General features: G+C 50.2%; 1 long non-coding RNA gene across 1 annotated transcript; it reads left to right on the top strand.

The window, feature by feature from the left end:
* The first annotated feature begins 11,200 nt into the window (after window positions 1-11,200).
* On the top strand, window positions 11,201-17,857 carry LOC144805943 (uncharacterized). Its single transcript, XR_013605636.1, has 3 exons — window positions 11,201-11,314; window positions 17,311-17,434; window positions 17,611-17,857. It is a non-coding gene; the product is annotated as an uncharacterized LOC144805943 (long non-coding RNA).
* Window positions 17,858-24,354: the final 6,497 nt, after the last annotated feature.

Below are 24,354 nucleotides of genomic sequence, written 5' to 3'. Positions count from 1 at the left end.
TGTCCTTAAACTTTAACTTTACAACTTTTACGCACCATTGGTTAACATTGGTGCACGCGTGCGCTTTCCGCACTGCACCCGAATCCCGTGGGCCATTCCCGACTTCAGCACTGCTTGTCCTGACTGCTCCCAGCGAATCCCTAGGCCCTAGGTCTAACCACTGCTCGATTGGTATCTCTTATACCACTTGTTTAGTATATGGTTTGAGTGGCCCCCGCCCTCATCCATAATCGTGCAACTTTGTATGTTTAAACAGTGCTTTTGATTTAACGCTTGTGCCCCTTTATTCATAAAGAATACTGGGGATTGTTTTTAGTAATAAACACATATATTTTTATAATATATACTTGTGTGGTGTCCTTTCATTTGATATTACAGGATTGTATGTGGTAAAACAGCTCGCTTAACACGACCTCTTAAGTTAAGCCTTTAGGCTGCTTAGTCCATGCTACCCCTAGGATATCTTGTCTAATAAGGTTGACTTACAACCAGACACCATAAGGGATTGTTTGGTCTGATAATCGGTGGTTCCAGAATTGGAAACATCACCTATCAGGCCAACTTCTCACACACGGTGACCGTGTGAAGGGAGTGGAGCTGGTGTCACACGGTGACCGTGTGAAGGGAGTGGAGCCGGTGTCACACGGTGACCGTGTGAAGGGAGTGGAGCTGGTGTCACGGTGACCGTGTGAAGGGAATGGAGCTGGTGTCACGGTGACCGTGTGAAGGGAGTGGAGCTGGTGTCACACGGTGACCGTGTGAAGGGAGTGGAGCTGGTGTCACACGGTGACCGTGTAAAGGGAGTGGAGCTGGTGTCACACGGCGACCGAGTGAAGGGAGTGGAGCTGGTGTCACACGGCGACCGTGTGAAGGGAGTTGAGCTGGTGTCACGGTGACCGTGTGAAGGGAGTGGAGCTGGCGTCACACGGTGACCGTGTGAAGGGAGTGGAGCTGCTGTCACACGGTGACCGTGTGAAGGGAGTGGAGCTGGTGTCACGGTGACCGTGTGAAGGGAGTGGAGCTGGTGTCACACGGTGACCGTGTGAAGGGAGTGGAGCCGGTGTCACACGGTGACCGTGTGAAGGGAGTGGAGCTGGTGTCACGGTGACCGTGTGAAGGGAGTGGAGCTGGTGTCACACGGCGACCGTGTGAAGGGAGTGGAGCTGGTGTCACGGTGACCGTGTGAAGGGAGTGGAGCTGGTGTCACACGGTGACCGTGTGAAGGTAGTGGAGCTGGTGTCACACGGTGACCGTGTGAAGGGAGTGGAGCTTGTGTCACACGGTGACCGTGTGAAGGGAGTGGAGCTGGTGTCACACGGTGACCATGTGAAGGGAGTGGAGCTGGTGTCATAGGGTGACCGTGTGAAGGGAGTGGAGCTGGTGTCACACAGCGACCGTGTGAAGGGAGTGGAGCTGGTGTCACACGGCGACCGTGTGAAGGGAGTGGAGCTGGTGTCACGGTGACCGTGTGAAGGGAGTGGAGCTGGCGTCACACGGTGACCGTGTGAAGGGAGTGGAGCTGCTGTCACACGGTGACCGTGTGAAGGGAGTGGAGCTGCTGTCACACGGTGACCGTGTGAAGGGAGTGGAGCTGGTGTCACAGGGTGACCGTGTGAAGGGAGTGGAGCCGGTGTCACACGGCGACCGTGTGAAGGGAGTGGAGCTGGCGTCACACGGTGACCGTGTGAAGGGAGTGGAGCTGGCGTCACACGGTGACCGTGTGAAGGGAGTGGAGCTGCTGTCACACGGTGACCGTGTGAAGGGAGTGGAGCTGCTGTCACACGGTGACCGTGTGAAGGGAGTGGAGCTGGCGTCACACGGTGACCGTGTGAAGGGAGTGGAGCTGGTGTCACGGTGACCGTGTGAAGGGAGTGGAGCTGGTGTCACACGGTGACCGTGTGAAGGGAGTGGAGCTGGTGTGACACGGTGGGCGTGTGAAGGGGGTGGAGCTGGTGTCACACGGTGACCGTGTAAAGGGAGTGGAGCTGGTGTCACACGGCGACCGTGTGAAGGGAGTGGAGCTGGTGTCACACGGTGGGCGTGTGAAGGGAGTGGAGCTGGTGTCACACGGTGACCGTGTGAAGGGAGTGGAGCTGGTGTCACACGGTGACCGTGTGAAGGGAGTGGAGCCGGTGTCACACGGTGACCGTGTAAAGAGAGTGGAGCTGGTGTCACACGGTGACCGTGTGAAGGGAGTGGAGCTGGTGTCACGGTGACCGTGTGAAGGGAGTGGAGACGGTGTCACACGGTGACCGTGTGAAGGGAGTGGAGCTGGTGTCACACGGTGACCGTGTGAAGGGAGTGGAGCTGGTGTCACACGGTGACCGTGTGAAGGGAGTGGAGCTGTTGTCACACGGTGACCGTGTGAAGGGAGTGGAGCTGGCGTCACACGGTGACCGTGTGAAGGGAGTGGAGCTGCTGTCACACGGTGACCGTGTGAAGGGAGTGGAGCTGGGGTCACACGGTGACCATGTGAAGGGAGTGGAGCTGGTGCCACACTGTGACCGTGTGAAGGGAGTGGAGCTGGCGTCACACGGTGACCGTGTGAAGGGAGTGGAGCTGGTGTCACACGGTGACCATGTGAAGGGAGTGGAGCTGGTGTCATAGAATGACCGTGTGAAGGGAGTGGAGCTGGTGTCACACGGTGACCGTGTGAAGGGAGTGGAGCCGGTGTCACACGGTGAGCGTGTGAAGGGAGTGGAGCTGGTGTCACACGGTGACCATGTGAAGGGAGTGGAGCTGGTGTCATAGGGTGACCGTGTGAAGGGAGTGGAGCTGGTGTCACACGGTGACCGTGTGAAGGGAGTGGAGCTGGTGTCACACGGTGACCGTGTGAAGGGAGTGGAGCTGGTGTCACACGGTGACCGTGTGGAGGGAGTGGAGCTGGTGTCACGGTGACCGTGTGAAGGGAGTGGAGCTGGTGTCACACGGTGACCGTGTGAAGGGAGTGGATCTGGTGTCACACGGTGACCATGTGAAGGGAGTGGAGCTGGTGTCATAGGGTGACCGTGTGAAGGGAGTGGAGCTGGTGTCACACGGTGACCGTGTGAAGGGAGTGGAGCCGGTGTCACACGGTGAGCGTGTGAAGGGAGTGGAGCTGGTGTCACACGGTGACCATGTGAAGGGAGTGGAGCTGGTGTCATAGGGTGACCGTGTGAAGGGAGTGGAGCTGGTGTCACACGGTGACCGTGTGAAGGGAGTGGAGCTGGTGTCACACGGTGACCGTGTGAAGGGAGTGGAGCTGGTGTCACAGGGTGACCGTGTGGAGGGAGTGGAGCTGGTGTCACGGTGACCGTGTGAAGGGAGTGGAGCTGGCGTCACACGGTGACCGTGTGAAGGGAGTGGAGCTGGTGTCACACGGTGACCGTGTGAAGGGAGTGAAGCTGGCGTCACACGGTGGGCGTGTGAAGGGAGTGGAGCTGGTTTCACACGGTGACCGTGTGAAGGGAGTGGAGCTGGTGTCACACGGTGGGCGTGTGAAGGGAGTGGAGCTGGTGTCACACGGTGACCGTGTGAAGGGAGTGGAGCTGGTGTCACACGGTGACCGTGTGAAGGGAGTGGAGCTGGTGTCACAGGGTGACCGTGTGAAGGGAGTGGAGCTGGTGTCACACGGTGACCGTGTGAAGGGAGTGGAGCTTGTGTCACACGGTGACCGTGTGAAGGGAGTGGAGCTGGTGTCACACGGTGACCATGTGAAGGGAGTGGAGCTGGTGTCATAGGGTGACCGTGTGAAGGGAGTGGAGCTGGTGTCACACGGTGACCGTGTGAAGGGAGTGGAGCCGGTGGTACACGGTGGGCGTGTGAAGGGAGTGGAGCTGGTGTCACACGGTGACCGTGTGAAGGGAGTGGAGCTGGTGTCACACGGTGACCGTGTGAAGGGAGTGGAGCTGGTGTCACACGGTGACCGTGTGAAGGGAGTGGAGCTGGCGTCACACGGTGACCGTGTGAAGGGAGTGGAGCTGGTGTCACAAGGTGACCGTGTGAAGGGAGTGGAGCTGGTGTCATAGGGTGACCGTGTGAAGGGAGTGGAGCTGGTGTCACACGGTGACCGTGTGAAGGGAGTGGAGCTGTTGTCACACGGTGACCGTGTGAAGGGAGTGGAGCTGGCGTCACACGGTGACCGTGTGAAGGGAGTGGAGCTGGTGTCACACGGTGACCGTGTGAAGGGAGTGGAGCTGGTGTCACACGGTGACCGTGTGAAGGGAGTGGAGCTGGTGTCACACGGTGACCGTGTGAAGGGAGTGGAGCTGGTGTCACACGGTGACCGTGTGAAGGGAGTGAAGCTGGTGTCACACGGTGACCGTGTGAAGGGAGTGGAGCTGGTGTCACACAGTGACCGTGTGAAGGGAGTGGAGCTGGTGTCACACGGTGACCGTGTGAAGGGAGTGGAGCTGGTGTCACATGGTGACCGTGTGAAGGGAGTGGAGCTGGTGTCATAGGGTGACCGTGTGAAGGGAGTGGAGCTGGTGTCACACGGTGACCGTGTGAAGGGAGTGGAGCTGTTGTCACACGGTGACCGTGTGAAGGGAGTGGAGCTGGCGTCACACGGTGACCGTGTGAAGGGAGTGGAGCTGGTGTCACACGGTGACCCTGTGAAGGGAGTGGAGCTGGTGTCACACGGTGACCGTGTGAAGGGAGTGGAGCTGGTGTCACACGGTGACCGTGTGAAGGGAGTGGAGCTGGTGTCACACGGTGACCGTGTGAAGGGAGTGAAGCTGGTGTCACACGGTGACCGTGTGAAGGGAGTGGAGCTGGTGTCACACGGTGACCGTGTGAAGGGAGTGGAGCTGGTGTCACACGGTGACCGTGTGAAGGGAGTGGAGCTGGTGTCACAGGGTGACCGTGTGAAGGGAGTGGAGCTGGTGTCACACGGTGACCGTGTGAAGGGAGTGGAGCTGGTGTCACACGGTGACCGTGTGAAGGGAGTGGAGCTGGTGTCACACGGTGACCGTGTGAAGGGAGTGGAGCTGGTGTCACAGGGTGACCGTGTGAAGGGAGTGGAGCTGGTGTCACACGGTGACCGTGTGAAGGGAGTGGAGCTGGTGTCACACGGTGACCGTGTGATGGGAGTGGAGCTGGTGTCACACGGTGACCGTGTGAAGGGAGTGGAGCTGGTGTCACACGGTGACCGTGTGAAGGGAGTGGAGCTGGTGTCACAGGGTGACCGTGTGAAGGGAGTGGAGCTGGTGTCACACGGTGACCGTGTGAAGGGAGTGGAGCTGGTGTCACACGGTGACCGTGTGATGGGAGTGGAGCTGGTGTCACACGGTGACCGTGTGAAGGGAGTGGAGCTGGTGTCACACGGTGACCGTGTGAAGGGAGTGGAGCTGGTGTCACACGGTGACCGTGTGAAGGGAGTGGAGCTGGTGTCACACGGTGACCGTGTGAAGGGAGTGGAGCTGGTGTCACACGGTGACCGTGTGAAGGGAGTGGAGCTGGTGTCACAAGGTGACCGTGTGAAGGGAGTGGAGCTGGTGTCACACGGTGACCGTGTGAAGGGAGTGGAGCTGGTGTCACACGGTGACCGTGTGAAGGGAGTGGAGCTGGTGTCACACGGTGACCGTGTGAAGGGAGTGGAGCTGGTGTCACACGGTGACCGTGTGAAGGGAGTGGAGCTGGTGTCACAGGGTGACCGTGTGAAGGGAGTGGAGCTGGTGTCACACGGTGACCGTGTGAAGGGAGTGGAGCTGGTGTCACACGGTGACCGTGTGATGGGAGTGGAGCTGGTGTCACACAGTGACCGTGTGAAGGGAGTGGAGCTGGTGTCACACGGCGACCGTGTGATGGGAGTGGAGCTGGTGTCACACGGTGGGCATGAGTGTGCAGGTCACGTATCCACTGTCGGTTTTTTGAAAGCGCTTCCACCACTGGGGGTCAAACAACTGCAGCGTCACCGCCTGCCCACAATCCTTTGCGAAATATCTGCATACAAACCCTCATTGCATTTGCCTTTCATCCCTAAGGCCACGAATAACTACTTGAATGAACCCTGTGCTCGTAGATTCTCTCCTAACTCTCTGTTGTTAATCGCCACAAGTGCAGCCTCGCCCTAACCTCACCGGGCGGTCGCGGTTCTTGCTTCTCTAAAATGCGTGACACGCCGCTCTCTCTTCACGTGAGATGCGTGAATCCAGGAGTGACGCTTCACTTGCACTCCATGTGGCAGAAACTCACTTCTTGAAGTTTTGAAAGACGTTTCCTGGAGGAAGCGTCCGAATAGTACATGAAAGAAAAGCTACGGATAGTTCAAAGGAGTGTGGGTATTTGGATGATTAATATCGATGGGGGCCTCTCTCTGCTTTAAGTCAGGTTAGAGCAGGACACGTAATACGCGTCCTCGGTCCTGCACACCTGATGGTAATTAACAAACGCTCCTGCTTTGGGGAGAATGAAGACGATTGAAGAAAGAGAAGCCTTTGTTGATCACTAGAGAAGAAGGGTGAAATGAGGAGACGGATTACAAGGAGGGTGAAATGAGGAGAAGGTGCGCAGGACTTTGTAGAGCAGAAGGATGAAATGAGGAGACGGATTACAAGGAGGGTGAAATGAGGAGAAGGTGCGCAGGACTTTGTAGAGCAGAATGATGAAATGAGGAGACGGATTACAAGAAGGGTGAAATGAGGAGAAGGTGCGCAGGACTTTGTAGAGCAGAAGGATGAAATGAGGAGACGGATTACAAGAAGGGTGAAATGAGGAGAAGGTGCGCTGGACTTTGTAGAGCGGAGGGATGAAATGAGGAGACGGATTACAAGAAGGGTGGAATAAGGAGAAGGTGCGCCGGACTTTGTAGAGTAGAGGGATGAAATGAGGAGACGGATTACAAGAAGGGTGAAATGAGGAGATGATGCATTGGACTTTGTAGAGCAGAAGGATGAAATGAGGAGACGGATTACAAGAAGGGTGAAATGAGGAGAAGGTGCGCTGGACTTTGTAGAGCGGAGGGATGAAATGAGGAGACGGATTACAAGAAGGGTGAAATGAGGAGAAGGTGCGCTGGACTTTGTAGAGCAGAGGGATGAAATGAGGAGACGGATTACAAGAAGGGTGAAATGAGGAGATGGTGCATTGGGCTTTGTAGAGCAGAAGGATGAAATGAGGAGACGGATTACAAGAAGGGTGAAATGACGAGAAGGTGCGCTGGGTTTGTGGAGAAGAAGGGTGAAATGAGGAGACGGATTACTTTCTTCACGACAGGGGCGGAGGACTCTAGAAGGAAAAAAGAAGCCTCCACTTGTTCCCTCTGCTTTACAGAGAGCAAACCCCCCTCCCTCCTTCGCCCCTCTGGTGAAGAAATGAACCCAACAGTCCCAATTTCTCCTCATTTCACCCTCCTGCTCTCCAGCAGGGACGTGTTTGTTATCTAGGAGGTGTCAGCAGAGCAGAGACAAAGGGGCTGGGCAGGGCACAAGTCCTAAACAAGCATTTGTAATGCAATAGGTCTCGCATTAGGAAAGTTTGAACTATTGGTATTGTAAATGACACATTTTTTATTTATGTGTTTGTTTTGAAAATAGCGAAATGAATACCTTTGTCATTTACAATGCCAATAGTTTTAACTTTCACAATTGTGACACCTATAGCATTTGTAATGCAAAATGTGTTGTATTTACATGACTTACATGTATTGATATTACAAAGAACAATGGCTTTTATTTTGTTTTAATAATTAATACTTAAATAAAAGCTATTGTAATTTATAATGGCAATAGCTTAAATGTTTGTAAATAACTCTTGTGAAGATTGTGTTCAGTGTATTTTATTGTGAAGAAAATACACAAACCGAAGTGAAATATTAAGATCTTTTTGTGACATTTGTAATAAAGCTTAAAACATTGAGAGAACATATTTGAACCAGTTGTTGTTGAATGGTTGCACAGATTGGTGCTGTGGTGGCGCTGAGTGATGTTGTGGTGGCGACGAATGATGCTGTGGCATTCAGTGATGCTGTGGTAGTGCATAGTGATGTTGTGGTGCCCCTGAGTTATGCTGTGGTGGTGCTGAGTGATGCTGTGATGATGCGATAGATAGAGGGAGGGCGATAGATAGATAGAGTAAGGGCGATAGATAGATCGAGTGAGTGCGATAGATAGATAGAGTGAGTGCGATAGATAGATAGAGTGAGGGCGATAGATAGATAGAGGGAGGGCGATAGTTAGATAGAGTGAGGGCGATAGATAGATAGATAGAGGGAGGGCGATAGATAGATAGAGTGAGTGCGATAGCTAGATAGAGTGAGGGCGATAGATAGATAGATAGATAGATAGATAGATAGATAGATAGATAGATAGATAGATAGATAGATAGATAGATAGATAGATAGATAGATAGATAGATAGATAGATAGATAGATAGATAGATAGATAGATAGATAGATAGATAGATAGATAGATAGATAGATAGATAGATAGATAGATAGATAGATAGATAGATAGATAGATAGATAGATAGATAGAGGGAGGGCGATAGATAGATAGAGTGAGTGCGATAGTTAGATAGACAGTGGTGGTGCGTCCATTTGGGCGCTGGGGCATTTCCCCATTAATGCCACTAATGCCACATGCCCATAAATTATAACTCGCGGCTCACCACTTGCGGCGGCTGAGGCTCACACAGTCACTGACGCATGATAATTCCGGCACCGGGCCACGTCCACTTTGGTGAGTGACAGACAGACTATTGTGTGTTGTTGTGAGCCCAGCAGCAATCGTGCGCATGTTTGCTTTTGGGCTGTTCATTTTTATGACCAGCCCAAACATGCGCACTACTAGCCACTGCCTTCCCCTTAGGAGAGCAAGGGTTGCTTCATGCAGCAGCCCCCGGTCTCCTAATGGGCAGGGGGCATCCCTGCTCGAGCCAATCCTGGTGCTGCTAATGCAGCGCCTGGATTGGCTGAGAGTGAAACACCTCGCAGTCAGGCTAGTCTAAGGCTGGAAGACGTTGAAGGCGGGAGGCGCCAATGCGGGACCCCAAACCAGAGCAGAGACGGCGCTGACCTGGGGGTAAGTTTTCACTTTTACTTCATTTTTAGCCCCCCTCCCCACTGCCACTGCCACTGCTGTAGCCCCCAGACTGCCAGGGTTGTGAGATTTCCTTCGCGGTCGGACTCAGCTCGTGACTTTTTTCGAGTCCTGTGCACCTTAGTTGGCTGTCTGTTTAGCTTTACATGCGTGATTTGGTGTCGTAGGCCGTATGGTGGAGGGGGTTGGCGTGTGAGCATTACTTGCTCTCTTGAAACTTATTGTGCATGGGTGCGGCATGTTCTGTGTGGACTGGTTGGTTGTGTGTGCTGAAAAACGTCACCCGATGGGCTGTGATGTGGCCTTTGCTGAGTTAGAGAGATGATCATATGGCCAGCTGTTAATGTTTCAGTTCTCTTCCTCCCCTGAACGAGAAAAGTCTTCGGAGCCCGGGCTAGTTGGGGACGTCATCCAAACCCCTGTGGCCGATTCGAGCTGGCGCGTGCATGGAGAGGGGGTGTGGGGCTGAAAAGTAAGAGTTGAAGGAGCTGCGAATGAGACGTGAGAATGAAGATGGGAGGGAGAGGGAGCAATAATGAGGGGACGCAAACGGGGAGGGCAGGAGGATGTATGTAGTGGCGAGTGGAAGAGAGATTGGAGGAGGGGGAAAGGTGAAGAGACAAGAAGGGGAGAAAAGGGTGAGATGTGAAGGAGCTAGAAAGGGGGAGGTTGTAAAGAAATGGAAGGCGTGAGTTTGAGAGGGTGGGAAGGAAGATGAAAGAGAGATGGGATCGAAGAACTAGGAGTGCGAAAGGAGGCCAAGGCTAAAGAGGTGAGGGAAGGGAGAGGCCTTGAGGGGGGCAGAACAAGGTTGAGATGGGGGAAAAGAGGAGCAGAAGAGATAGGAGAAGAAGGAAGAAAGAGTACAAGATGTAGAGAGCGGTGGGACAGGAGAATAGAGATGCGAGGAGAATGAGTAAAAGGTTCCCCGGGCGGAAATAGAGAGGGGGGAGGAAGAGCTTGAGAGGAGAGAAGGGCAAATAGGAGGGAAGAGAAGAGGGGTAGAGGTGGGGAGATGGAATATAAACGAGAGACAAAGATAGAAGAGATGGGAAGACAAAGGAGAAGTGCGGGAAGTGAATGCGTGAGAGAGGCGGGAAGGAATAAGTGAAAGATAAGGAGGGAGGGAGCGAAAGATGCAGAGGGAATGTGAGCCAGAAGGTAAAGAGGAGGAGAAGAGGACTTGAGAAAGAGTGAGCGGTGTATAGAAGGATGAAAGCGAGAGGAAGAGGATGGACGCCTGGGAGGAGGAATAAAATGGGTAGAGGGAAAGCTAGACGGCGAGATGTGGGGAGAAGAAAAGCAGTAACCCGAGGTTCAATGCTATTATTCATGAGAAACGCAGACTCTGTCAGACTGTTTTTTGAATAGTTTCAAACTTAGAATAAAATAGTTTTAAGAGGCCTGACAGGCTGGCTGAGTCTTTATTTCAGTTATTTATCTACTTGATATTTGTTGGCAATTCTGATTTTGTGGGTCAATAGCATGGTAATTGTATTCCTTAATGCATCAAAATGTGCCTGTCCTATACATACCATGCCTTTTCCTCTGGCTAAATTCCCGCAGGGTTGCTTTGCTGAAATTGAACAAAAAGGGTAATTACCGAGTGTGATAGGCATCAAACACTTACAATCTCGGTCTCTGGGCAAACAGGTGTTTGAAGGGGGATCGAAATTTAATGGGCGAGTTATAATCCTGCTGTGTACTTTTATGTATTCCCTATCCAAGATACATAGATAAACTTATGCCTGCAAGCCTTGTTACTTAAATGTAAATACTAATCAATAGACTCTCCAGCAACATTAAAGAGTTGATTTTCATTGCTTGATTTCGTTGCTTGATTTTGCAACTAAGAAAGTGTCATTGGTATTCATTGAAATGTCACTCATAATTTCATTGAAATTATGAAAATGTCACACATCGCAGTCTTAAACCTTGGCAGCTTACAAAAGAAGTCAAGGGGGTTTTTCATTCTAATGATTTTCTATTTTAAATCTCCCCCTCCCTGTCCTGAAATGTTGGCTGTGTGATTATTACTGGATTTTGAGACTCTTCACTCCCTGGATCCAGAGCACAAGCCCCCATGGGGCTGCTGCTCAAGCCTTGCTGTCACTGGAGGGGGCGTGGCCAGCCAGAGACATTTGCATACCCAGAAGCCCCTGCGGCAAACACCCGATTCATCACTACAGGCGACACAGGCGTTTGTGTAATTGGAGAAGGAGCTCCTGTAGCTGTGCACTCTCAAGAATTCATGAAAGTGACTGGCACGTCACTGGTGTAAAGTCACTCTAATAGTAGTAAGTTATCTTCTTTTTGTCATTGGCGGACGGTGAAATGTTCTATCTAAAGGTGATTTTCCAATTGTCCGCGGGTCACACCCCGTGTGGCCGTGAGAAGCGGAAGTTGTTGTAATTTTTGTAGGGTTTCTCCACAAGAAGCTCCGTGATTGGTTGGAACTGTGAATATCCGGGGGGGAGGGGCGGGCGGGCGGAGGCGCCATTAAGAAGGGAGTGAGGAGAGGAGAGTAGAGATGCTCGGGCGGCCGACAGAGCGGGCTGACGGACCGGGGGGTATTGAGGGCTGCAGGGAGGGGGCAGCGGCGCGGGTACACGATGGGGCAGGCCGGTGGGGCGAGTGGGAGACCGTCAGCCCTCGGCTCTTGAAGTGACGGGTGCTCGCGCGGGAGGACGGAGGCGCCGGTGCCCCTGGGGCGGCGCCGCGAGGCCCGCTCTTCATTCCCTCAGAGCGAGTCCGCGGCTCGAGCCCGCGCAGGGAGAGGGTGCGGCGGACGGCTGGTGCCCCTGGGGCGCCGTTCTACGCCCAGTCTCCACGCCCTCGGCCCCTAGGGTGGATGGTGTGTGAGGGAGCAGGGCAGCGGTTTGCGGGAGAGGACGGCGCTGGGGCCGGGCCTGGTGCGGGGGTCGCACCGGGCGGGAGCCCGTCCGCGAGAGTCTCTCGGTGGCAGCTCTGCCCGAGGGAAGGGAGCGGGGCCGCGCAGCAGCGCAGGGGGCTTGGCTGGCCGACAGTTGGGGGGCGGAGGAGGCACGGAGGGGTGGACGGAGGGGCGGGCACGTGTGAAGGGAAAGTGCAGCAATAGCTGAGGAGTCGGGAGCCCAAGGGATTTATTTTATTTATTTTATTTTATGTGTTTTTCTATAGCGCGGACTTTACCCGAGGGTGTCAGCGCTTCACAGTAGGAACAGAACTGAAACATGAGGAGAACATTACAAGTGAACAAAGTACAAAAGCAAACGTTACATTACATGACGGAAAAGTGACAATCGTGAGCCAACAAAATATAAGAGGAAGCAAACGGTGCATTACAGGAGGAAAAAGGGACGTGAGCAGGTTAAAAAGACGTACAAAATAGACGCAGAGGTATAATACTGCAATATAAGGAGGGCCCTCAAGCACAAGAACAAACATTACTAGGCCATGGTGGCACTTGTGCATACTTGGGATAAGAAGGAAGGAGTCTAATTACATACTTGGGGGGGGGGGGGTTAGCCTGATCCACATCTTGTGATCCTGGGCAGATTTATAAATGTCATCAAAGTACCAGAAAAAGGGTCTGGTCCTGGCGTGCGCTATGGGTGCCCCCGTAAAGAGCATCAATGCCGGAGTCAGGTCATGGGTACGAGGTCAAGGGGCCCAAAGAAAAGGCCGCAGGGAGTCTAATTGCAAAGGAAGGGGGGGGTTTCTCAGCCGGAGGTTCATGGCGCGGCCTGCACGGCCCGCTACCAGCTCTGGGGCTGTCAGCCGTAGGGAAGGCTGGACTCAGGCTCGGTGGGGGCAGTGAGTGCACCCTGTGCCCGGGCCCCAGAGTGCCTCGCCGATTCAGAGTGATATGCGGAGGGCCCTCGAGGCGCGGGCATTGGGGGCACCTGGGGGTGGCGGAGACAGCTGCGAGCTTAGAGGTGGACGGGGACGCGTCAATGCTCGGGGACCCGGGGGGCTGTGGGAGGCTGCCGGGGTGGTGGGTTGCGTACAGGTGTTGTTTATGTGGCCACTTATTGGTCTGCTGGTGAAAGCATTTGGGTTCCCCAGGGCGGGGAATGCGGGCAAGGGTCGCAGAATGCGTGCAAGGGTCGCGGAATGGGTGCAAGGGTCGTGGAATGCGGGCAAGGGCTGTGGAATGCGGGCAAGGGTCGCGGAATGTGGGCAAGGCTCGCGTAATGCGGGCAAGGGTCGTGGAATGCGGGCGAGGGTCGCGGAATGCGGGCGAGGGTCGCAGACCAGTTGCCCTAAGGATTGCCTTTTGGGTACACCCGTATGGTGCATAGCTGTAGTATAAGGCACAAAGTGGGTGGCAATTGTGTTCCACAGCTGGCTTCGCCCGGATGCGGGAGAGGGGGGAGGAGCTCGCTGTTGAGTGTGTCAAAGGTCTCAAAAGTGTGACAGGATCAGGCGGGCACCCATCTGGGCGGCAGCGGTGGAGGGTGATGCTGGCCAGAAGGATGTAAGTTTACAGTTCAGGCTGGGCATGCTGGACACGGAGAGAGGATTGCAGGAGGAGTGTGGATGGGTGCGCCCCGGACTGCGGGGGTCAAGGATATGTCGGGGGGGGGTGGGAGCACGTAGCGGTGGAAGAAAGTCACGGTGGCGTGGGGGTTCACTTCTAGACGAACAGTGCTCTACAGTGCTCTACATTGCTCTTTAAAGGGATCGGGATAGATATACGGGAGCGGCAGGCATACCATTGGGATTGGTCTCTGTTATACGGGTTGGTAACGTCATTCGAGGAAGAGGGTGATTTCACCTCTTAACTATTATGACTGATTAAGTGCCGTTAAGATAGGCGAAGGTGCAGGGATTCCTGATAGAGAAGACACGGCGCTGGGTTTTGGTAATTTGCTTCAGGCTTAATTTATAATGTCGAGGGATAAAGGTAGGTAACTTGCTCGGTTAATACTGCTGAGTGGGTATGGGATGCGCGGTAAAGATAGAAAAAAAAAAAAGCGCCAGTGAGGCATCATCGGCTCTGATTGCTGGGTAAAGACGGGAGGGACCGGGTTGGGGGGAGTGGGCCATCCAGGAACAGAAATATATAGAGATGAGGATATGGGAGTGGACGAGGAATGACCAGTTTTGTGCCAGGCGGATATAGCCAGATGCCTCGAAGGCTGTGGGAGGGGGCGGGACAACAGGCGGCGTGGAGCCGGGGGAGGGGCTGGGACAACAGGCGGCGTGGAGCCAGGGGAGGGGCTGGGACAACAGGCAGCGAGGAGCCGGGGGAGGGGGCGGGACAACAGGCGGCGTGGAGCCGGGGGAGGGGGTGGGACAACAGGCGGCGTGGAGCCGGGGGAGGGGCTGGGACAACAGGCGGCGTGGAGCCGGGGGAGGGGGCGGGACAACAGGCGGCGTGGAGCCGGGGGAGGGGCTGGGACAACAGGCGGCATGGAGCCGGGGGAGGGGCTGGGACAACAGGCGGCGTGGAGCCGGGGGAGGGGCTGGGACAACAGGCCACCGCTCCCACCAGAGAATCATTCAAACACCTCCACATTTGACAGAAGCAGGGCCCGTTCTCATACTTGGGGATACAGATAACTAACAATCCCAAGATCTGCTGGGGTTAAACATAGAGTGCCATGAATGCAAGATTAGTAACCACGTCAGGCTGGAGTGCTCTCCCCTCAATCTTCTGGGACTGACTGTGTTATTTAAGGATTCCATTTTCCCAAAGGCTCTTTACCTTCCCAAACTTCTGACAAAGATACCGCCGAGGGCATTGGCGAAATAGAATCTGAGATCAATGGCTATGTGTGCAGGGATTCAGCTGCAAGGGTAGCACATGCCAAGGGTATTCAGTCGCCAACATATGAGGGCCTGGGGGCAGTGGATATACAACTGTACTACTGGACAGCTCAAATGGTTCCAATAAATGACTGGATATTTGGTGACAGGGAAGACCCTGCTACCACATTGGGGTGGGGGGTTCCGGCGCTCTGCCCTGTGGTCCTGGCTTTACAGCACGAGAATTCCGCCACAGGTACACTCGATGACAGCTATCCCCACTGAGTGCTGGCTCAGCCAGGGGATGTTTGTATGCTTTGGCGAAAGCTCTCTTTCCAACAACTGACCTCAGTATATGGCTTACACCGATCCCAGTTCTTACAACACAGTCACGCACTTAGACAATAGGGGACAATCCCCGCACTGGCGCGTGCTCTCTTTCCAACAACTGACCTTAGACGACTTACACCGATCACAGTTCTTGCAAGTGAGACATGCAACTGAATAATAGGCAACATTCCCAGCACTGGTGCATGCTCTCTTGACAACAACTGACCTTAGATGACTTACAATGATCACAGCTCTTTCCACAGAGACACGCACTAGAACAATAGGGAACAGTTCCCGCATTGGTGTGTGTGCTCTCTTGACAACAACTGACCTTAGATGACTTACAATGATCACAGCTCTTTCAATAGAGACACCCACTAGAACAATAGGAAATAATTCCCGCATTGGTGTGTGTGCTCTCTTGACAACAACTGGCCTTAGACAGCTTACACCAAAACCAGTTCTTTCAACAGACACACTAGAACAATAGGGAACAATTCCAATCCACTCCCCGGGTACAATCCTTTGGAACCCAAACTTATGATGGGGAAAATTGGAGGCAAAGATATATCAGAACTATATAGGACCCTTGTAATCAACACACCCAACACCATGACGCACCTGAGGGGCACTTGGGCCGTCAAGATAGGCGAACTAGATGAGGACGACTGGGTAGATGCCAAAATTATAAACCAAGCACTCACTGATTCCCTCACACCTCAGACTAATCCAATTTTAGGTCAGTTGTTGGAAAGAGAGCTTTTCGCCAAAGCATACAAACATCCCCTGGCTGAGCCAGCACTCAGTGGGGATAGCTGTCATCGAGTGTACCTGTGGCGGAATTCTCGTGCTGTAAAGCCAGGACCACAGGGCAGAGCCCCGGAACCCCCCACCCCAATATGGTAGCATTTCCTTTTAGTAGGCATGGGCATCAACACTAAGGGATCCATGCTGGTTCAGGAGAGTGGCTTGCAAATGCTCCAGTAAACAATAGAAAGCACTGATTAAAGAAAATAAGAGGATGAGATGGCACAGATAACATTCACAGGTTGGGTGGCAGGAGCACCAAAAGCTAGACCATTCCCACAAACTGAATGCTTAAAACCCACTAACTATGCTCAAACTTCATTATTCTGAGATGAAAAGAGCTAAACTAACTCAAAGATATAAAGATGAGATATCTAAATAGAGACAAGAATGTATTCCAAGGGGAAAAAACTGCCAAAAGCTACAATGGGAGCCAGTCACTAAACAGACAAGTAGTAAATTAAAGCAACAAAATCAGAGGGATTTATTATAGCAGTCTCAGGGTGGTTTTCTCTTACATGGAAATTAAATCTAGCAATGTTGAATAGGTTGGGAAGGTGGTGTTTGACTTTCAAAATAAATCTCCCATAATCCCTGAGATTTGCCGTTTTAAAGATTTTAAGTCACATGTCGTTAATAACTGAGAGACACTTGCCAAATTGCGATGGGTCCAGACTCCTCACTTGACTCAGATTTAGCCTAAGAAGTAAGAAACAAATTGTACCTACTCTCAGGTAAATCCACTGGATCATGGTTAAAGAGATAATTGAATGCAAGACCCTTGAATGATCATGTCCATCATCCATAAATTTCTCCAGTCATATCCCAGGCTTCCTAATCATCATCGAGAGGTCTTGTGGATATATACTCTCAACACAATAGACAAAGGACTCAATGAGAGTCAGGAGACTGCCATTATCAGAGCCTGAACGTAATTGCTGTTTGGGGCTCCTACCGCCTGCATTGCTTTTGATTTAGTTTGAAATCCATCTATTATGCTCTTCCGTTTACTCTTTTTTCTTTGAATCAACTTTCCTCCTTTTGAGGTTGGTTATTTGCCCCGTTTTTCTTCTTCCTTTTTTATATATTCTTTGCCTTGCAATCCCTTTCTCTAACCGATTGAGCAAGTGTTTGGCCTGAGAGAGGATTCTTAGATCCCCTTCTTCTTGCTTCTTTCTTGTGCTCGACCTCCAGGCTCTGTCATTACTAGAGGATCCCCTGCATTATTTGATAATATTCTTTTGTTTGCTTATTTTTATACTTGGTACGCACATTAGAGCCTTATTCTGCTCCCTTGTCTGAGGTCCATGTTTATCGTTAGTTCCTTTCTTTAGTGACTATTGTCGTTCTATTAAGAAGATGCTGGTGTTCCCTTATACGACGGGTTAGTATTCTGTCTTTTTGTTTCTTTTTCCTTATCTAGATGGAACCTGGCGTCTTTTTATATATGCGGAGGATATATCTGTCCCTTCCTCTATGCACTTTGAACTTAGCCGGAATGGAATTCTACCCTCTTTTTTGTCTAAATTCCTGTAGCACCGTTTACGGTAAGACCTGCGTGTTCTTTAGACGCTTACATTGTTTAATTTTTGTCCATATGCTGACTGGATACGTCTATTCTTTTTTTTAATTCCTTATTTTCGCATTATCATATGTATTCATCGTATTGCTTTTGAAAACATTATTTGAACATCGTATGTTTGATGGCGTGTATCTATTACAGGCTTGTCCCACAGCCACGCCATTGGATTTTTCTTCCCTGAGGAAGGTGAGACCCACACCGGGTCGATTACCGAAACGCGCGTTGGTGTTGTTTCTACTTTATGGACCACGTCTAAACTGATGATCCATGTTCTTGATTTTTATCCTTATGCCAATGTATTTTGAAGACCCTGGATATGTGTGGCGCTACCTGAATATTGGAACATTCATCTGTTCTCAGCTCACAATCTTTGTTATGTTTATCTATTAAAATTGGTCCATTTATTCTTATCTCTTGTATTGTTGGCATGAGTATGATTGGATTTCTGATTTTTCAGGGTGTTATGGTACGTGAGAGTATGAATCTGTTGGTATGAATGTGTGAGTGAGTGTGGCGTGGGATGTTATATACGGTCATTTTACAAATAAGATACTAACAAATTATAATACACTTTTGATATGTTTCTAATCTGTGCGTTGTGACATGCCTCTGTCTTTCTGGCCAGCTCCCTGGGTGTTTACATATTAGCGATGTATAGCGCATATTAAGTGTTATGGTAGAGAATATTTGTTCTGAGTAGCTTCCTAATCATACTCTTTTGGTCCTTCCAATCACCGATAAACGATTTGCCTTCCTAAAACTACTGGCCACCAACTTACCTAAGCTCAGTGACTGGCTAATCACCACATGTGTGATGATGTACTCTATAGAATGAAGCACTCACTCCTCTGTCAGCTCCCCTCTGCAGACCCCTTTTCCTGTATGCTGCCCCTTCTTCTCATCTCTAAAGCAAGGCTAATTCAAACTGTACTGCTGAAAAGCAGCAATTTCCTCAGGCCTCACTGTTGCTATTTGTGTTTTGGGATAATTTACAGTGGGAAGAGGCGCACATCATCTTGTGCTGCCCAGACCTCCCCATTGTCATTCTGCACTTGACAGTGATCAGGTTGTCTTTGGGAGCATGACCAGACAGACCCTGTGCAGCAGCCTGCTACATGTATTTTAATACTCTTTTGGACATGATAACTAGCGTGTAGCATGCAAGGCTCTAGTTTCTTGGACAGTTAGTGACAAATGATGAACTTTAAAACACATTGGAGCAGACACCTAATAGGCCTTCAAACTACTGTTACAAGATGTTTGAGCTTCTTCACCTTTCCCTTTCCTCGGGGTGTTATGTTAAATTACACCAAATTGTGCAGCGAATGCAAATGTCTTTAGTTATTGTTCCATTGAAAGAGATGAATGAAAACACCTCACCAAGAGGGAATCCTGGCGCTAAGGGATTTTGAAGGAAGAGGTACAGGCTATACTAATGCATGGAAAGGCCAGTTTTAAGTTTTTCCCCAGAAGATTTCAGATTCACTGTAGCTCAAGACTGAGACATTTCCAGTCTCGTGCAGCTAGAAAGGAGAAGGATCTACCTGTATATTTGTTCTCTATTCATTTTAGGATGGCACAGGAGCATGGCTGTTACTGAGTGTTGGATTCTGGAATAAATAGAAATAATAATACAGTACTGAAGAATGAGTGGGCCCTTTTATGCACTGCACAATGGCAAATGGAGAGATCGTTTGATAGCGGGAATCAACAGAAAGCAGAAAGAGCATCTAGGGCAGCCTCAGATGAGAATCCAATCACTGTTCTTAATGACCTGTACGGTACCAAATGCAAAAGGTGGGAAGTTTAAGAAAGAGAATACTTGCGTAATCTGGTTGTGAAAAGATAATTAACTGTACAACTGTCTTGCGGCAGTGACAGGGGTGCAAATGCAGGATTATGTGTTACATATGGATGTAGTAGAAGTACATAACACACTGTTTGCCCAGACAAGGCGAGAAGACGTTGGTAAATAAATCCAAGATTTTGTTGTTAACGGAACCATGATGGTTGATTGGCCCAGCTCCACAGGCCACCAAAGAGCAGTGATATGGTACAAAGTCCCTTAGAAATGCAAATGTCTTATATTTCGCTATACAGTTTCAATGAATTTGTGTTTATCTAAAAAGCTACTGATTGCATGGAAGACCAAAACATTTTCTTGGTTAGAGACCAGGCCTCTCCGAAAGGATAGAGATAAGCCACGCCAGGGGAATACCTTGTAGTCCAGGTTGTTCCAGTTGATTCCATAGAACCGGATGGGAATCTAACAAATGTGACACTATAATTTAGTAATAACAAGGCTGCTCTGCCTTCCTTATCAAGATTCAGACTCAACCTGTCCGACACAGCAAGAAATGCTACTTTCAACACATGGAGAGGTCAGAATCCAACTGTCAGGTGATCAATAAGTAAATTAGTTCCTATGAAAGAGATTCATCAGTTGACTGCCTTTTCAAGGATTTTTCAGAAAAAGGCAGTAAAGAGTTGTTAGATGATGCTGAGAAGCTTCAAACCTGCTGAAGAATTTTTGAGCAGAGAAACAAACGCAGCTTTTCAGGTTTTTTTTCCTACATGATAGGGACAGATGACGAGGCAAGGGCGATATTGCAAATGGAGGTTAGATCAGGAGCTGGGATCTTTGGATATCCATTCATAAAATGGGCAGGAAAGGATCCATCTGGGAACTAGATTTAATAAAAAAGTCAAATTTGAGTAAGGGTACACAAAGTGCAGGCTGTAATTCCACAGACATGTTGAGGACAGTTCAAGATCACAAACTTTTGTGAAGGATGATACACATCTCAAATATAAGCCAAATGTTCTACTTGGAAAATAAAGAGTCAGGTAATTGCAAACTTTGGCAGGAGTCTCAATGTACTTAGAGGCACAGGCTAGTTCAAAGACACTTTTACCTCCCCTCCAACCGCTTTTTGGTTGATTCTGCCCACTTACATTCAACTCTCTCCTCTGTCCTCTGTGCTTTACTTTTTACCTCCCCTCTTGCTCAGCCTATTATCTCCTCTTGCTGGTTCAGTCCCTCTTACACCCACCTCACTGAGCATGCTCTCCTCTTAACGTCTCTTCTTTTCCCAATCCTCAAGCCTCTTACATTTTCTCTCTGGTTCTGCCACTGTTACATTGATCTTGGCCCTCATACATCCATGCTCTACTCTTTACCGCTCATATTTTCACCTTTCCTCTGAAATTCACTTGCTGATTCTGTTCCTCTTACGTTCCCATCTCTCTTCCCTGCCCTACTCTTCACCTCTCAACTCGCCACCCAGTCTTTATCTTCTGTGCTTGTTCTGCCATAGTAAATACAGCTATGCCTTTTCCTTCTCCCCTTTCCTTTTATCTTCTCTTGCTGCTCCTGCCCGTTGCATACACCTCTCCCCTTCCTCCTTCCCTCTCTCCTCTTGCTGATTCTACCCGTTTTACAGCAAACTCTAACTCCCTGATCTAATCTGCAGTTCCAATCTCTCACCAAACCTTTAACTTTCTCTTGCTGGTTCTGCACATCTAACATCTACCTTCCCCTCCTCTCTGACTCTTCATCTCTAGGTGGTTGTTCTCTCTTCCATCCACTTCTCTCTCTTGCCACTCTGCCTCTGTGCTCTTGCTGGTTATGTCTCTCTTAAAGCCATGCCTCCTATCCATGCACTACCGTCACTGCTCATCTCTCCCCCAGCCTTATAACCTTTTTCACTGGCTCTGCCCCATTTACATCTTCTCTACATGTTCATCCTCCTGAACACTTTAATCATTTCCCATTGATTTTGCCACTTACACCCCCTATTTCCGTTCATGCTCTACTCTTATTCTCATCTCTTCCTCAAACCTTATTTTGTGGATTCTGTCCCTTTACATCAATCTCTCTGCTTTATCTCTACTACTGTTTCTCACCTTTCTCAATAATTTGGCCTTTATTATACCCACCTCTAAGCTACCTGCTGAACCCTTCACCTCTCATCTCTCTGCAGCCTCTAACCTTCTCTCACTGGTTCTACCTCTCTAAAATCTACCTCCCCCTGCCTCTTACCTGCTTTTGGTTGTCCTGTCATCTTACATCCAACACTCACCATACCCTCTCCATGACACTTAAGTTCTCCTGATGATTCTGCTTCTTTTACAATTACCTCTTCAATCCCAGCCCTGCCTTTCACCTTTCATGTTACTCTTCAGCCTTAGGTTTGTTCACTGGTTCCCCCACTTTATGTTCATTTCTCCCCTCCATGCTCAACTCTTCATGTTTTATCTCTCTCTTACCTCTACTGTCAATTTGCTGTATCTGTCCCTCAAGCTTCCACCTCTCCCCTACATGCACAGCTGTTTATCACTCTTCTGGCTGGCCTTTTACCTTGCTTCACGTCTTGTGCCAGGACACAATACAGGCCCCTGCAGCACAGATGGGCCCACAACACTTCAGGGGCCCCATTCAGCCCGGGACCAATGAATATTTGTGAAATATTGGGGCCCCTTATTATATTCTGAGGCGGGGGGGCCATCATTTTGTGTTACACCACTGCTCATGTTACTTTACAACATTGTCTTCCCTTCCATCCTCCCATTCTCCCCAAGCCTATTACATTTATCCTTTGCATGCTATTCCTTTTACCTAACTAAGATTCTTCCCTTCTCTCATTGATTCTGCCATTACATACCCATCACTAAATCACTCTTTCCCCCATCTCCCTTTCCTTAAGCGTCTTGTTTTATATATCTGTTTTGCCCCTTATGTTCAGCTCGCTCCTCTCTGTTCTACTCTGTCATCTCCCCACCTCTTACTGTCTTTCGTTTGCCTAACCCCTTTTAGATGTGCCTCTCCCTCAATAATTCTATTAAAAGCAAAAGAGAGCACTAGACCTCCTCGAGGACACTGGAATTCGGGATTTCAGATATGAACAAACATGATGCAGGGGAGTAGTGCTACCTTTTCAGATGTGTACAACAAGGAATGGAGTGTGGTTTGATAGGTTAAATAGTTTGGGTGTACCTTGGAGGGGTCGTTGCACTCCCCTTGATGTTGTGAGGATGGATGTGGGGTCACCCCTCATACCAACTCAATGTTATCTCCACTATTCTTTTACCGACCCAATTTTTCATTAGTCCTTTTTTTCATGTAAATTACTTTAAAATAAAAAAACACCAAGCGTATATTCCACTGGAGTCACTATTTATCTGTTTACATTTCTTATGGATGAACATGCTTGTTTGAAAAAAAAACAATATAACAGAGTTGCAAAAATAAAGACAAGAATAATAACTTCTCAATCCGTTTTCTGCTCTTCGCCCTTTCCCTTCTTTGAACTTGAGCAGCGCCGATCGTGATGTGAGGTCACTCGGTTTCAGGCCCGGACTGGCTGTTGTGGGCACCGGGCAATCCCCCGGTCGGCTGAAAAGCGGCCCCGGCAAAGCGCTCGCCCCCCTCCCTCCCAGGGGGCGGGGGGGCCGGCCGAGCACTTTGCCAGGGCCGGTTTTGGTTCCCAGTCCGGCTCTGCTGTGAGTCCTGCTGGATGCTCCGCGTTTCATTCATGCAGGGGCAGGGTTCACTTCACACCTCACACCAGTTCAAGCATCTGCAATTATCGTGCAGATGCGGTGATTAGGATAAGGGAAAGAGTTGCCAGCAAAGGAAAGCTGATCACGGCCACAAACCCTGCCCTGCCCAGCCTGCCGCAACTGAAAGGGATGCGGGGGTCATATTTCCCCTTCAGCCCACGGCCCCGCCTCTGGACTTGAGCTGCACCACGGTTGCACACCCCGAGCGAGTGCGTTTCCCACCTGTAAGTGGTACAATGGCACATTTTCAAAAGGATGATGGCCTCCTGGGGGGCCAGTCATAGTTAGAAGGCCGCGGTGCCCTGGGCAGCTGCCCACACTGGCCACGCCTAGCGCCAGCCCTGCGTTCACATCTCACATTTACAGTTCTAAAGAACCACACCAGGATCTGAGGTGCCAGGACCGGCCACTTACAGACTTCGGGTGAAGTGAGGAAGGCTGGGGTCCTAGGATGACAGGCTGCTCAGATATGGGCCTGTCGCCTTAGGAGGAGGGATCCGATGGGGAGACATATGGTCACGTTACATTGTCATGAAACTGAAGAAATCCACACTCAGGAGCAGGCCCATGTGCCGGCTCCCCTGCAACAGTTCTCCTGTCAAGCTAGCCAGAAGTCAGCTACCCTCTACTGCCTTAGTGCCCCGCCCTCCCCCAGGACACCAAAAACCCAAAACGTGCCCCTTCAACAGAGTTGTCACATCCACAACGCCCAGATACCCCTAGAGGGTGACAGGGCTGCGCTATACAAATGCTGATTGATTGATTTAATCCAGCAAAGTGTTTAGCAAATGTGTGCGGTACCAGTTACCTGGTTTTGTTATCATAAAATAATTCAGAAAATATAGATTTTGTTGATGTGATCTTGTAATTTCCCAAAACAGATATTAAGCAGCCAATAAGATGAGTTGAGTTAGCTCCATGCATCGTCATGTTCCAGAGCAGCTGCAGAGTATTCTAGGCTAAAAGATACAAACACTAAGCAAAACTGAGCTAAAATCTTGAAAATATTTTGAGTGTTAAATAAGTAGAGAAATTCAATGGAGAAAACCAGAGCAGAACAGAGCAAAACTTAAACAATCAGTAGTGACCGTGCATCGGACAGACAGGCCAGCTTAGAAAGACAGACGCAGGAATCTTTTAAGATCTGTACCAGGAGGAGCATTAACTACCGTTGGCACTCAGTTCTTTTAGCCACTTTATTCCATCTAAGCTTTAAAAATTCAGATTTACGGTTTTTGTCATTTTGGTTTGTTTTTCTAATTCGAGTTGGGATTTTTATTTCTTGGTGTTTTGACTCTATTACTGGTTTGGCACTGTCTGCTC

The sequence above is a fragment of the Lissotriton helveticus genome (assembly GCF_964261635.1).
Source record: "Lissotriton helveticus chromosome 1_1 unlocalized genomic scaffold, aLisHel1.1 SUPER_1_unloc_34, whole genome shotgun sequence".
Taxonomy (NCBI): Eukaryota; Metazoa; Chordata; class Amphibia; order Caudata; family Salamandridae; genus Lissotriton; species Lissotriton helveticus.
Note: the sequence above shows the minus strand (reverse complement) of the source record. Positions and strands in the feature narration are given on the sequence as shown.